This window comes from Benincasa hispida, chromosome 6, assembly GCF_009727055.1.
Source record: "Benincasa hispida cultivar B227 chromosome 6, ASM972705v1, whole genome shotgun sequence".
Lineage (NCBI taxonomy): Eukaryota > Viridiplantae > Streptophyta > Magnoliopsida > Cucurbitales > Cucurbitaceae > Benincasa > Benincasa hispida.
Genome location: NC_052354.1, coordinates 3,280,447 through 3,297,660, shown reverse-complemented (window position 1 = coordinate 3,297,660; position 17,214 = coordinate 3,280,447).

The window sequence follows — 17,214 nt, the reverse complement described above, 5'->3', positions numbered from 1 at the left end:
GGTGGTTGCTCTGATACTAATTTGTTAGGAAACCGATTCTTGAAATTCTTTATTAACGTAACATGTTGGAACAATCTTTTGGAAAAGCAATTAAACGATGAACAACTTCTTTATTAAATGGTAAGAATCAAACGAGACTAATCGGTCGCTTACAATTTTTACTCAATCACTTATCAACGCTAAACGATCGTTTACAAGTCCTACACTATCGCTCAGTATTACTAAACGACCGCTTACTAAATCTTCTGCGATCGCTCACAAACTCCTATACAATCGCTTACAAACTATTACACAATCACTTACCAGTTACTATACGATCGCCTACCAATTGCTATACGATCACCTACCAAATGCTACACGATCGCTGAGCTCTGCTACATGATTGCTTAGTTCTGCTACATGATTGCCTAGTAGAAGTAGACGATAAGCGGCACACTGCGATGGCTTCTCCACGACAACGTCTTTCGAACTTCCACTCTCGAGAGCTCCTTTTCCTCACTCCTGATATTTAGAATTCACTGCCTCCCTTCCGGTTTCTTCCTTCTTTTTAAACCTTAACTTCTCCCAACAACTTTGATAATAACTCTGAACCGATTCAACTACCGACTTCCCCTTTTCTCTTTTATTCTTTTATTCTTTTTTTTTTATATATATTGGAACGTAATTGAAGTCCTATCACATTCAAATTAAGGTCTTCGTAAACATGAAAAGGCATGACGTTTATTGAAGCACCTAAATCTAGCATAGAATGAGTGATAATTCTATCCCTATTTTGCATGGCAAGGTAAACATTCCCGAATCTCTACATTTTTTGGGCATATCTTTTTTAGCAAAGTAGAGACATTCTTGCTAACAACTACTTTCTCCTTTATCTTCCATTTTCTTTTCTTAGTACACAAGTCCTTTAAAAATTTAGCATACCTAGGTATTTGTTGAATAACATTAAGCAAAGGGATATTAATTTGTACCTTTTTGAACATCTTAACAAGCTTTAGGTTAGTATCTTTTACCTTAGGTCTTGCTAATCTACTAGGGAATGGTGCCTTGGGTACATATGGCTCTATTTTAGAAGAAGAGTAATTATATACCTCGGGAAAAATAGAAGTCTCTTTTGGCTTACTTACCTTGCTCTTTTGTTCTTTCACCACTTCTTAGAGTGATTGTGCTTACATTTGCATGCTCCGGTTGAGCGGGGAGCTTTCCGAATGATTTACTCTCAAGCTTGCTTACCACAGTTGCAAGTTGTGTGATTTGTGTGCCCAAGTTTGAGAAGCCTTGTCTAGTTTCTTGTTGGAAAGATTTTGTGTGTTGTTGAAGTTGTTTGGTTTCTTGTTGAAGTTGTATGTTATCCTTTTGCAAATTCTGGAGTTCTTGTTGAAATTTCAAAGAGTGGTCAGCAAGAGATTTAACTACATCCTTGAGAGACATACCTGAGGAGCTTGAAGAAGAATGATTCTGGTTTTCGTATTGCCCTTGAGATCCCCATTTGAAATTTGGATGATCTCGTCACCCTTGGTTATAAGTTTTTCCGTGCGGGTCGTACTTCCTTTGGAAACCTCCTATTACATTCACTTGAGGTTGACCTTTTGGGCAAGCTTTGGAGGCATGTCCAACCATACCACATGCTCTACATGTTTTAATTTGAGGAAGTCCTCTTTGAGCAACCTAAGTAAAAAGGGAAACTAGATTATTGAGTTCTCAACTCACTAATCTCTTTATCCTGAACAACATCATATTCAAGAGTCCTTGATCCAAAATTCTATGAATTTTTCGCCATAGTTGATATTAGCTGACTAGCTTTAGTAGGCGTTTTGTTAGCCAGAGCTCCACCGGTGGCCGCATCAATGTTGCTAATCTTAGATGGAAGCAATCCTGAATAGAAATATTGGATAAGGTATTGGTTAGAAATTTGATGGTGGGAAAAGAAAGCACAAAGTTGTTTATACCTTTCTCAATACTCATATAAGGACTCTCCTACCAATTGCTTTATTCCATATATTTCTTTTTTTAACATTATTAGCCTTAAATGCAGGAAAAAATTATTCTAAAAACTTTTTCTTAAGACCATTCCACATGGTAATCGATCCCCCTAGCAAGTAGTACAACCAATCTTTGGCCACATCCTTCAAGCATAAGGGAAAGACCCTAAGATTAAGTTGTTCTTGCGTCATCCCGTGTGGGCGCATACCATCACATACCAAATAGAATTCTTTCATGTGTTTGTGTGGTCCTACACCTGGATTACCTTCCAACACAGTGGGGTAAATAGATGAAACTAAACTGGTTTATTCAAAAAGGTACTGTAGTCTCCGGACTATACTATACATAATTGGTTGTTTTGAGTGTATTTGGGTTCGATAAGCTCTTTTAACGCTTGCCTCCCCTTGTTTACCGTAGTGTTTGTTTGTTTATTGGTTTTCTCTTCTGACCTCGATTCTTCAAATTCTTCTTCTTCTCTTCTTGTTCTTTCCTTTTCGTATTGTCTTCCTCTCCTCACCGTCGATTATCTAGAACAAAAGTCACAAAGTATACTCCAAGAGGAGTTTGATCATGCACAAAAGAATAGTTTAATCAACTAATTTTTTTCTTGTTTTTATTTCTTTTTCATTAAAAAAAAGGAATATGAAGATCTTAAAGGACAATTGTATGGTTCCTCGACAACAGCGCCAATTTGAACGGTGCAAAATAGGTATCATTAATTCTATCTTACCAAAGCAAATGAATTTTATAATGCTCTAACAACTACTAAAATATGTTAGTTAAAGTGGAAGCAAGAGGTCGATCCAAAGGAAGCCTCTATTAATTGGCCGAAAATAACCTTTAAATTAAAAAAGATAGTAAGATGAGGCCAAATGTAACACAAACTTACTATTTTTGTTAGAAGAGAATTGATAGAAAATATTTTTGGGAATTCTTGTAGCTAGGTTTTAATCCTATCATTGTTCTTGAACAATTACTTGAAAACTCAACATCCTACAATCCAATAAAGAAAGACCCTTAAAGACTCTTGTAGTTAATTAACATGAATCACATTCAATTGACCATAAATCTAAGAAAAAAACACTTCCATATGCATTTATCATGTTCTTTTTTTGATTGCTTTAAAGACATGAGTTATCATGATTATGACATTCAAGAAACACATTAGAGTAAGTTTAAAAAAATTGATTGAATGAATGTTTTAATTAAGAATTTTATAAGTTAAATTCGGAAAAAGTCTTAATTAACGCAAGAAAACTTAATTTAGTAACCTATCTCACCATTATGCAATAGTACCAAGCAGAATTACATACAAGAATTAATGGAATAAGAGTGTCAATTATCCTCCATTAGTTTTCTATTCAAATTCAGCCCAAGAACATTCAAGAATGAAGACAATTCAAGAAATATACAAAAAGAACTCAGAATTCAACCTAGAGTTAGAATTCCCAAGAAAAAAGATTACCTAACCATAGAGATAAGAAGTTCTTGAAGAAGTTTCTTAAAAGTATGATGGAATTCCATGAAGCAATTCACTAGGGAATTGTAAAAGTTTGCAAGAAATCTCTTCATAAAAACACAAAGTTGGGCAATTCTCTCTCTAACTTCATTCTAAGCTCTCTAATCAAACTAAAAAAAAAAGAATTTTCTCCTCGTTCTCCCTGCTGAAAATGAAACAACGGAATTTATATTTGCAGGGTGGTAGCGTCACGACACCAAGGCTAGCATTGCAACCCTAAATCGTAAAAAATCCAAGAAGCATTGGGCTAGCGTCTTGACGATGCATTGACGCTCGATTGCACAAGGTGCATGCGCACGCATGGACGATTCCGTCCTTTCTCAACTGAATTAGAAGATTGAGTGGCCAAGTTTCTCAAACATGGAAGTTTAGCTCCAACCTCAGTCTAAAAACTAAAGCTCTCCTACCGGAGGTCGCAAATCTCCTACTAAAAAACAAGATTGTTAATAGCAAGTTGTCTAATCACATTTTCCCATGACATACCTGAGTCGGTTGTATGAGCTTGCATTGACATGTCAGATGTGGCACGGTGTAGATCATAGTCGCACTGGTCCCATCCTAGGTTTTCATAGCCATAGGACTCATCCCTTCTAGGTCAATGGAAATCGTCATCCTATATAGCTAGGTACCCTCCCATGGTGTAATCTCGTGGCACAGGGCTCCACTGTAGGTTTGGACAATCTGGCCGAGGGTGATCAATCCTACATGTTTGCACCTGCTGTTGTTTACTTGTAACCAATTGACTAACCAAAGGAGTTATCTCAGCAAGTTGACTTGGAAGGTCACAAACTTCGTCACTAGGTCAAGATGCTCCAGTTGATTGTCCCCATCCTTATTGATGATATCTATCCATGCTTAGAATATTGACACAAAAAGGAAAAAAAATCAAAAGTAAGAGAATGCTCTAACTAGAAGTTTAACTAACGAAATGTCAATGACATCCTCGACAACGATGCCATTTTGAAAAAGGCCTTTTTAGGCGTCGTTTCTTGGAAAGGAGGTCAAAAGAAAATTTGTAAATACCGAACTACTCCTATCACTACTAAACCATAGCAACAGTGGTAAGTCCACAATCCACAGGGAAGTGTGATTTGTTTCATTTAGCCAATTTCCTAACTAGAACGGTAAATAGAGGGTTTTGGTGTTGAAGATATAAATGCGTGAAATTGAAATAAAAAGGGTAAATGTAATCTAGGACAATGGTCTGTCTAATTTCAAGAGCAAGAGAGTTTCCTATGCAATTTCTATCATAGAAATCAATAATTAAACAGACATTCTATTTTATGCATGCATGACTACTAAATCAATTCGACTTAATTAATCTCTACAAAGGCCAGCAATCAATTAAATCAATATCATTCAAGCGTCCTAATTATTAATCAAGGTCAGAAAGACCATACCCTAATTAAACTATATGCTCTTAATTCTATTGGATTCTCAACGATCATATAGAATTAAAATCATATGCATTAAGAATGTGGATTCAATCGCGTTGATTAAATGTCAGGAAAAGCCATATTCAATTAACCAAATTATTCTTCAAATCTAGATTAAACATGCATTACCGAGATTTAAGGTCAGCCTATAAATCTAAGCATTTACATTTAATCTTTTGCTACCAGGGTAAATTCAAGCATAGACGAACATAAGAAAATGCACGAGCTCGAAATTAATTAGCGCAGACATGCAATTATGATAGAGTCGTCAGTCCAACACACAATTGCAAATCTAATTACACCAAAATTCAAAGAAAACATAGAATCAAAGAACATCAAATTTAATCAAAGAATTCTCAAGAAATTAAATATAGGGCTCTTGCTCAAAGAAATTAGATAGAAATTACCTCTTAATTCATAGACAAATCCGAGATAAACATCTGATCCATTGATTACAGCCCAAAATAAAAAGAAAAAATAACCTAAAGATACTAAAATTTGAAGGGAAAAGAAGAATGAAGATCAACCTCAACCTCCATCAATTTAGCCCCAAAATTCAGCACACCTTGACCTAAAGGCGAAGAGACATATTTATAGAGTAAATCGCAGTGTTACAACGCTACCCTATGTTTGGGCCAAAGAAGACACGTGCGCGAACAACATGAAAAACCCTACTCCAGTTGAAGTGTTGCAACGCTATTGGCAACATTGCAACGCTGCCCTACACACCAACGTTCTATCTTCTGGCGTTAAACAAGCATTGGACCAAGGCAAGGGGTGAGCATTGCGACACTGAAGTAGGGGCATTTTGGTCTTTTTGCTCATTTGAAGCTCAAATGCTCAAATCGGCTCCAATTTACTCCAAATTAATCTCGTTCAGCTCCAAATACTCGATTCTACCTCTTGATTGCTCGATACCTACAAAATAGGATAATAAACATATAAAATCTCATAACAAGCCCGAATTAAGCAAGGAATAATAGCTCTTTTTTAGTGCTATCAAGGTTGTTTATGATTGGCCGGATGTTATGAGTTTGTTTATAGGTGGCAAGGCTGTCACATTTTGCAAGGAGAATTTCCTACTAACTATAGGACTATGGCCATGCTCGGATGCTGTTGACTACATTCCATTGAATCAAAGCACCAGTGTTCTACAGGACAAATACTTTAAAAAATAGAGACATGCGTTCTACATATATGGAAGCAGAATACGAGAAGTTGGACTTTGAAAACAATGAGGATGTTGTTAAGGTTACTCTTATGTATTATTTTGAGGTCGCGATAGTTGGGAAGGGTCATGTGAACACGAAGTTTGATACTTCTTTATTTACGGTGGTTGAAGACCTCAACCATTACAATAAACTAAATTGGGGCGGGCTATTATTTGATAGAACATTGAAAAGTCTACAAAGTGCGTTAGTAGAGAAATTTGAATATTATAAGAAGATGTGTGCCAGGAAGAAGGGGTATAAAGTATAGTCTAACTGATTTCACACCTGCTTGTAAGTGATTATGAATGTTGGCGCAAATGTGGTTGTATGAGACCGTCCCGATATTGGCTGGACCAGCTGCTAAGCGATTGAGCTCTGAGGCAATAGCTTGAATGCTTAAGTGGATGTCCACTCGGCCAATCTCGATGAGGAAACTGATCAAAGAGATATTGAAGTCACCTGGGGTAATGTTGAGTTTTGTGTGTTATATAGTTATTTGGTTTTGAGGCATCTATATTTAGACTTAGATGAACTAAATTTTGTTTGTCTTATTTGTTTTCTTTTTCTTTGTTTTCGTAGCTGGACATTGTGATTACATTACATGAGTTCGAATCGGAGTAGACTTTTCGGGAAGCGCCTGTACAAGAAAGACCTGTGCATAATGTAGCTGCTGATTTACTTTTTCACAGGTTATCAACTGATTACGACGCCCATGACTTTTTAAATGAGAACCCAGGTAGATTTATGGATGTTACCTTTGAGGACCATAAAGGGAATGGATTCCTATAAATGAAAGAATCCAACAATTGCTAAATGACATGGGTGTTGACGGTGATTTTTGTCATAATACATCAAACTCAATGGATTATAGCAGATATACTTCATTACGGGATTGCAATGAAGTCGTAAGGAAGTTAATATTGGTCAAAGACTAGGTTGCAAGGTTAGACAGTGAGTTAGATCCGATAAAGCTTGATTTAGCAAATACAATATTATTGATTCGGGAAATCCATAAGGTAGAATGTGGTTTGTAACTTTAAGAATCCATATTTTCACGGTTGACGATACTTGTGGTTTGTTAACACAATATCATTGAAGAGATAATTTGATGTACAATTTAATTTGTACAAATCTACTGACATTGCTGCTGCGAACATAAGTGATGATCCTGAACATCAGTCTATCCATGAGGATGAATGCCAGCCATTTAATGTGTTTAATTATGAATTACATGATGGGATTGAAGGATGTGAGGAGGTATTGACTGCTTATAGTCGAGATAAGATTGTGAATTTAAAACCAAATATCCAACCTTTCGATCATACTGATGACACGGTTGATAAGGTAGATGGTAAGATCGTGAAGGAGATGGCGGAGACGTTAAACACCAGTGAAGAACTTATGGCTCATGATGATGTTATTGTCAACAAAAATTTGACGGTGGTAGTGCTGTCTAATGAATGTGTTCTGTTGACGGTAGACATGGATATACGTATGTTAGTTGACAATTTGGCATGTGAGGTCGACAGTTTTAAAAAGGTTGACAAAAACGAACACGCCGCTTTTCAAACTTCAGTACGCAGTTCAGTTATGGGCGAAGGATTTTATATGGTGATATGTACACCAAATAAACAGTCAATATATCTTGTAATATATATATATATATATTACTGGGTTGTATGTCCTAAAACTTGTAGTTTGTAAACATTAAACATAGTCTATAAAGATGTTATTGAGGTTTATTCAATAAAGTTGTTATTGAACATGTAAATTGTACTTGTAATAGCCTAAATCTAATAAACTAACGAACCCCTGACTATAACATGAATACTTGAACTTTATGTAAAGACATAAAAGTGGATCAAATTTGAGTATATAGCCAAAACGATCTATAAGTATAAGGATAAGGTTGGGTACCTTATCCTAAGGACATTAGGATGTGACCCATTTGTATTTGATACAAACGAAGTGATCCCAAAATCATTCATGTAGAGACATACGAGTGGGAGCATCCTATACAAAAGATGTTTGCATAAGACCGGAGCATAAAATAGTCACTTTTCTTTATAACGTCATTTACTGTTAAAACTAACTATTTCAATTCGATGACCTAAGGTAACTCGATTTCAATCCTAAACTAACTACGAACTCCTGTTTATTCGGGATTATTCTTTAATCTACATGGGTGAGAGTGACTCAACATTGCCGCTCAATAAGCCTCCCATTTTAGGGGTAAGACCGGGTAGATAGCTGGGGACATAGTCTTGCAAGATAGAATTCAATCCTACCCATTTCAGGGTTAGCAGATAGGTTGTTCTATTGACTCCTAGTCACTAGTCTTGAATAAGGGGCCCCACCCTCTCTATGATTGAGAGGAACTCGATTTATTGGTAGGACTATAAAGCAATTGTTCATTAATGGATAAGTGGAGACTTAAGGAGCAAGATGTATTATAGGGGTAAAATGGTAATTTTGATCCAACTGCTAATACGAACAACTTGTGAAGGATTGACTTATTGATCACGGTCAAATCAAGTGGACAAAAATATATCTACAGTGAAGAGTTCAACTACTAGGCTTTAGTGGAGTGACCCGGTAGTTAAAGAATGTTGATTAATACGGTTAAAAGAGTTTAGCCAATTAATCTCTGATTGCTGGAGCTCAAGATCTGTAGGTCTATTAGGTCCCCCATTACTTCGTAAACGGACTAAACCTTAGAATAATGTGATGAGAAAATTTGAAATGTTCAAATTCGAGTTGAGGGAATTATTAATTATATATGATATAATTATACGTTTAATTATTAAATCAAATAAGATTGGAAAGTTGAAAAATATTTAAATATGATTTAAATATTAATTACATGAATAGGGATTTATGTTTGGAATTGGTGTGATATAATATTTATATTAAATTAATTTATTAATTTAATTTAATTTTTAATTTATTAGAATTAATTATATATAAATTATTAGAATTAATTTTTTAAAATATTAATTATTGAATTAATATTTTATAAAACGAGTTTCTAAAATTTGGAATTTGATTTCAAATTAAAATTGAATTTTTTATTCAAAATTCAATTAAGATTGAAATTAGAAGAAAGTGGGGTTTTCCCACTTCTTCCACTTCACTTTCCAGTTTCCACCTTTAATTCCATTAAACTTTTGGTATATTGGTGTCAACATCTAGCGTAATCAGATTTCATATTGAAATTGTTTAAAAACAAATTCATTTATATGAGAGAGATAGAACATGCAATTGATTTGCAACTGAATTTTTTGAGAAAAATCGGTTCTCTCAAATTTGATGCTGAAAACACAAAATTCCTAAAAAATTCCTTCCAATCAATCTCATTTTGGATTCCACCATCCAATCTAAGGGCTAAGAGAATAGTAGGGAAGATCTTGTGATAGTCTACAATAAGTTGGTAATCAATTTCGAGCTAAGGAGTTGCTGGATTGGAGGATTCTTTAAAGGTAAAAACTCAAAAACCCTATGTTTGTATCTTGACCTTGCATGCTTGTAATATAAAATTAATGTAGTTAGAGTGCTTAAGATTTTAATTGCTTCTGCATGTTGAATGTCAACACACACACTCTCTCTCTCTCTCTATATATATATATATTTCAACCTTAGTTCTACGTTACTTGATCAAATATAATAGTTTATTTGAAAAAAAAAATAGAGTAATGATAATCTTTTGGAAACCAAGATATTTCATTTTGTTGGAATATTTAGTTAATTAAAAAATACAAAAAAAACATAGAAATAACTAATAAAAAAAATACATACAAAAAAGGAACAAAAAGGACATTACATAAAAATACTAAAAGGAAAAAGGTAGAATACAATATTTAATTTCAAAAAAACATTTTTTCTTCGGAGTCATAAACGGAGTCGAAGTTAATCGGAGTTCGAAGAAGAGTCATCAGAGTCATCGTTGGTCAGAGTCAGAGTCAGTGTGGAGTCAGAGATCATAGCCTATTGGTCAGATTCAGAGTCAGAGTTGGACTAGAGGATGAAGATGCATGGGATTCAAGCCTTCCTCTTCTGCCTAATGGAAGGACCAACAACTGCAGACGAATTGTACATGCAGTTAATCGATGCTTCTAATCTCGAACCATACTTCAAGATATTACCATTCATCTCCTCCATTTTAGTGGTTGGGGTCATCGATGGATTATAATCGAGGTCTAACTTTGAAGATGTCTTCTTAGACTTTGAACTAGACGGGGTCATCTCAGTGCCAGATAAGTCGAAGGAAGTTTCACTTCATCAGCATCAACCGCCATCTTTCTCGCCTTAATCTCACAGTCTACATCAAATGAATCTGACTCAATCTCGGTCTAACTCATCTGCTCACTTGGGTCTTTGTCAGAGAAGTTGCTGGTGGTCGGAAGATCTTTCCAGTATTTCGGTGTCGGGTCTCAATACTCACAGAAATTTTCATTTTCGAAATTGGGCTTGCAATTACACGGATCATTGTCCTAACTCATTTCTACAAATCATAGTTGCTAAGTCTGATGAGTTGCACGACATGATGACGATTCGATTAATATAGGAAAATAATAAAGGACACTTGATCTTCCCATTAAAGGATAGAGATCCTTCCATTCAATGAACCTTGTTGCAAAATGATTAGTTTTCTGGAGACAAATTAACTTCCAGCCGACTCTTGGGAACCTAAGACTCAAAATAAGTCTGCGAGAAAAAAATTAAATGTCATCGCGTTCACATGCATTTTTGTGATGGCATCACGATGACCTAATTAGACATTAGCGTGGGAGAATATTCATGCTTATGGCATTGTAGTCTCATTAAAAAGCGCAAAAAAATTATCACGATAGGTTAAAAACCGAAAATCTACTTATGTGAATATCACATTCATGATCAACAATTGCCTTAAACGTGATCAACAACTGTAATTAATTCCGCTTCATCAAACATCCATACTACTATAGGTGCAGAATTGACATATCAATTTAATGTCCAGGAAATTCAAATTATATTCAAAACCATCCCAAGCTATGAACAACCCTTAGAATCAAAAGGTTTCCATTTAACTAAATACTATCTCCAGAATAACTTATATTTCGACAGACATTTAGCTACCATTTTCGGTCAAGAACTTACTAACACTTAGTAACTCTGTAAGTGTGACCTACCATTTTTCAGATGTTAAAGAACGGTATGAATATGCCCAAATTGGAAGACAATGTTCAAGATGGAACTATAAGACCCTATTCATTTCTGAAGCTTGGGTTGTTCCAAATCCTATGTTACAACCCTCCAAAGGGATCAATGCGGTTAATGACTCGCTAGTGTCGCCTAAAAACGACATCAGGACATAGGAATCTTACGGTTCAAACTAATGGAGGAGACTGTAGTATATGTTGACACATTTCCTTCACCCATTTTCTATGAACTACTTCCCCCATTCACCTTGTTATTGACCCATGCAAACACTTTTCAAATGGAGCAGTCGAGGTAAAATCGACATGAAGCAGAACATGATCTCATAGTGTGAACTCTTGAGGACGTGAGAGCTAAAAATGATATATCGAATGTATTGTTAATCTCCCACTGAAGTGTTCTATATGTTTGGGTATTCTTTTACTCAAGTTTGTTCTAGCTAATTAAACAACCTAAGTCTAGGTGTTTATCCAAGTATAACATTTATATTTGGATTTAACCTACGATGTCTAGGTGATAAACTAGTTTTAAGACCTCACATCGCTCATGTATTGCTTCATAAAGTTGGTTAACAACGCTAAATTATTTGGCCATAATCCCCAGGTAGAAGGTGTTTCATAGACCATCAACTTAAGTACCTCTAGCCTTAGACAGGATTATATACCGGTTGAGTTTGTAACCGTATTTTACAAGATGTCGACCTATTTTAACTATTAAAACAGATGGTTAACCTACTTAAGTATACAACTTATCTTTGTTATGAATTTTAATGTCTAATCCAATTTTATAACAACTTATAAATCCTTGGATATGCTTTTGCATCCATAACATATATTAGATACTGCATGATTTAATATAACACTTATATTAAAACAATTGAAACCCTAAGCATGTATATTATGTATTATAATATCTTATAACCTACTTTTAATGCATGTAACATGCTTCCTATGGTGGGATTTTAAATCTACATGACATACTATATGCACATCCAAGATTTATTTAATTATAACATACATCATATGCATAAATAATTAAACATAAACTGATATGGATTAGTTTTGACATTCTCAAGCAAAAAACCATCGAGTACCATCGAGCATCGAGCATGCCCTCAAGCATCGAGTATGCCATCGTGCATCGAGTATACCATCGTATATCATCGAGCATCAAGTATTTCACTAAATACCATCGAGTATGAGCATCAAGTATGCCATCGTGCATCAAGTATGACATCGAGTACCATCAAGCATCGAGTATTTCACTAAATACTATCGAGTATGAGCCATCAACCATCAAGTAAGGCATCATGCATCGAGTATTCGAGTAATCGAGTATCATCGAGTATGGCATCATGCATCGATTATTTCACAAAAAATTCCATCGAGTACCATCGAATATGGCATCGTGCATCGAGTATTGGGCAGTGGTTGAAAAAATAGTTTCTGCTGCTTGACCTTCTTCATTTCTTTCTTCAATTACAACATAATTGCAACTCTAATGACTCTAATTGAATTACAGACACTTAATCATACATTAAGGCCCATCAATCAAGAGCAAATTATAAAAATTACAACATAATTGAAGAGAAAACAATGCAAAAGCTGAGAAAAACCATATCAGTTCACCATTTTCATACAACTTATGAAAAACACCCACCAAGCCAAAATTAACTCGAATTGAATGCTTAAATAATGCACCGATACCAATTGTTGGAATAAAAAAACAAGCAACAGAAGAAAACAAGATCATTAAGCATTCTAATTCCTTAATTTTAATATTAAAATCAGCATGTTAATAAGTAATTAAGAAGGTTTCAATACATACCTTTGAAGATCCTCTTCAAACACGTATTTGAGCTGCAAACTTCTCCAAAAGTCGTGGACCACCAAAAGATATTCTCTACTATTTTCAACCTTGAATTTGAGTAGTGGAACTCAAGATTGAAGTGAATTTTGTGAAGGGAATAGAATGGGTTTTCAGGTGAAGAGAATTTTTTTTTTTAGCAGAAACAATTTTCCAGCCACTTTAGCACATCTATCAGAAAAATTGAAAAGTTTTTATTCTTCTTATTCATGTAGGCATCATTGAATTCAGTCAAAGACACCTCTAACTTGAAGATTGAGTGGGATAGATGTGTGAATTGTAGAGTTCCACCTGCTTAGTTGGTGAAACATTGGATTTTTCCACTAAGTGAAAAATTCCAATTTTCAAATACAAATTGAAAATTAATTTCAATTAATCCAAAATTAATTTAAATTAAAATTTCAGAATTCAATTTCTCAAATTGAATTAAATTTGAAAATTAATTTAATTTTAATTAATTAAATAATAATTTAATATCAAATATTAAATTAATCAAACACCTTATTTAAATATGAATCCTTTTCATATAATTAATATTTAAATCAATATTAAAATATTATAGACTCTCGAATTTTGTTTGATTTCGATAAATTAAATGTTAATTAATTATATCAAATATAATTATACAAACCCTAATTTGAATTTGTACTATTCAAATTCAAACCCTAAATTCAATTTGAAGATTTCAAATTGATATCATTCCAAATTCATTCAATTTACTAATTCAAGGTGTTCATGTTTTATGAGCTAGTAGAGGGACCTTATGGACCTACAGATTATGAGTCCAACGATTTAAGATTAATTGGCTAAAATTCTTTAGACCAAGTTAATCAATATTCATTAATTATTGAGTCACATCACTATAGCTCGATAGTTGCACTCTTCTCACTATAGATATATTTGTGTCTACTTGATTTAACCATAATTAGTAAGTCAACTTTTCACAGGTTGTTTGTAATAACGACTGGGTCAAATGTTGTTTTACCCCTGAAATTACGTCTTACTCCTTAAGTTCCACTGATACTCTAACGAACAATTAGTTCGTGATCCAATCACTAAATCGGATTCCTCTCGGGCCAATGAGAGGGTGGGGTCCCTTGTTCAAGATTTGGATTCAACACTTAAGAGAACAACCTTCCTTCTATCCCTAAATCGGGTAGGCGTGATTTCCATCTTACAGAACTATGTCCCCAGCTGTCTATCCAATCTTATCCCAAAATGGAAGGCTTATTAAGCAGTGATGTTGGACTACTCTCACCTATGCAGATCAAAGGATAATCCTGAATAAATAGAAGTTCATAGTTAGCTCAAGATTAAGATCGAGTTACCTAGGTCATCTAAGAGAAATAGTCAGTCTTAAACAGTAAAAAATGTTATAAAGTAAGAGTGACTTATTTCTTGGTCCGATCATACATAAACTCATTGCATAGGACGCCCCCACTCCTCATGTCTGTACATGAACGAATCAAGATCACTTCGTTCGTAGCATCTTACAACAAATTGTAACAACTACAGAGTGAGCCGCATCCGATAGTGTTACTAAAATAAGGCACTCAACCTTATTCGTATACTATAGATCATTTTGACTATTTACTAGAACCTGATCCACTTTTATGTCTCCACATAAAGTTCAAGTATTCATATAATAGCCATGGATCTTAGTTTATTGGATTTAGTCTTTACAAGTGTAATTTACAAATTCAATAAGAAATATTTAAATAACATCTTTATTGATAATAGAAAATGTTTAACTTTACAAACTACGAGTTTTAGGACATACAACCCAACATGTAGTTTGTAAATTGTACTTGTACAAACATATTATTTTTTTAATAAATTAAGTGTTATTTTATTTGACATTTAGTTGCATTAACCCAAAACCATTAAACTAAGATCCAAGGTTATTGGATGTAACTTAAACATGTATATGGAGACATACAAGTGGATCATGTTTAAGTAATAACCTGAACGGTCTGTAGTAGATAGATAATGTTAGGTACCTTATCCTAGCAACACTATGGATACGACCCGCTTTGTAATTGTTACAATCGTTGTAAAGTGTTACTAATGATCTGGCCCCGCTCATTCATATGGAGACATGTGAGTAAGAGTATACCTATACAAAAAGTTTGTATAAGACCAAACCAACAAATGAATAATCTCTTTTTATAACATAGTAAATGGTTTCTTCGCATCATTTAATAATTCTTCAAAATTATCGGATTTTCCACTAAAATAGTTATTGTATGCAGCCTCAAACATTCCAATTGTGTCATCAACATCAACATCATCCTCATCAACTTCGTCTCTTTCACTAGTAGACACATTTTCATTGTTTCTCTTAATCGGTAATGATTCACCATGAAAAATCCATGTCTGATAACTTTGATCTATAGCATTAAAAAATAAGTGTTTTCTTATTTTGTTCACATCTAGAGTCTTAGCATTAACACACTTCAAACATGGACAACTCATGACATTCGGTATATTTGAATGTTGTAGACCATTTTTAATAAACACCTCGACCCTTAAACCATACTCAGCTGACATTCTATTCATTTTCATCCATGACTTATCCATGATCGTAAAATATGCAACTTAATCTACAAATAATAATAATAATAATAATAATAATAATAATAATAATAATAATAATAATAATAATAANATAATAATAATAATAATAATAATAATAATAATAATAACAAGGAAAAATTTAAAAGCATAAAATTATGATCGTAAAATATGCAACATCAACAAATTTAGAACAACTAGACTTTTAAGATAAACATCTTATAAATATTACCTTGTCCTTATTATTAATGTTGTTATGAAGTCCTTTTTGTGTTGGGTGCACCTTCTCCACTTGTCAACCTTCTTAAAACACATCCAATGTAATATTCCTATCTTCCTTCCAAATCCCCAAGAATCAAAATTTAGTCTTACACGTCAAACTTGAATCTAACAAATGAAAAACTTCACTCAAAATCAAGTATTGAATCAAAACAAATATCAATCCAAACAAATATCATAATAAACCGTGTCCTTAGATTTTGTATGAGTCAATATCAATGACTCAGTTCCTATCAATGAAAAGAAAAGCCAAAAAAACAAAACTCCAGGGTTATTCTGAATAATAAAGTAAGAAGTTGTGTTCAGAAAATACAAGTAATATCTAACTAAAAGCAACAAATGTTTAATTCTAAATATGCAGTTAAACAAGCAAACTCAAAGACTAAAATACTTCAGTAATAATCTAAAGTTTGCACTCTTTAATTTCAAGCGAATTAATCATAGAGAAAATGAGATAGTGAAACCAATATCCAATTAGTTCACACATCTATTAAGCAAAATAAAAGAGGTATACCAATTAGAAGCTACATTGATAACTGCTGCATAATACATCATCTCATTTTCCATGTTTTATGAAAACGAAAAAGAAAAAGAAACTTTCATCTTTCTTACTTGTTTGGCCCTTTCAATCTCTAGAAGCTCACACTTGATAATGACTCACAAAAACTAAACAAAGATTTAGAGTCTGCTGAATTCAAGCCTCAATATCATCAGAGTTATCCATCATTTAGCAAAAGGAATCAAAATTATCCTACTAGTTTGATCAGAGGGCTTAATCTATAAGTTTGGGAGATGTCATTTCCTCAAGTGGGCAAGCTAAAAATGACTTTAATTATCAACCCTAACCATCCAACATTCTCACACTCTCTCTACTAAAACTATTGGGTTTTATTCAGTCAGGTATTATCACAAACAACAATTGAGAAGTCAAATTAATGTCATTAACATAATCTATAGAAATTGCGAATTTATATAAGAAAAAGTAAAATATACATCATCTGTTGAGTAATTAACACTCCTAATAAAATTTTCCCTTCCCCTTTAGTTCTATCCTTGAAAAAATGTAGCAACCAAAATCAAATGAACAAAATGTCATCAATATAATAAATTCATTTTACAAGCTAAACGATGAATTCAAAAAAAAAATTTGCTT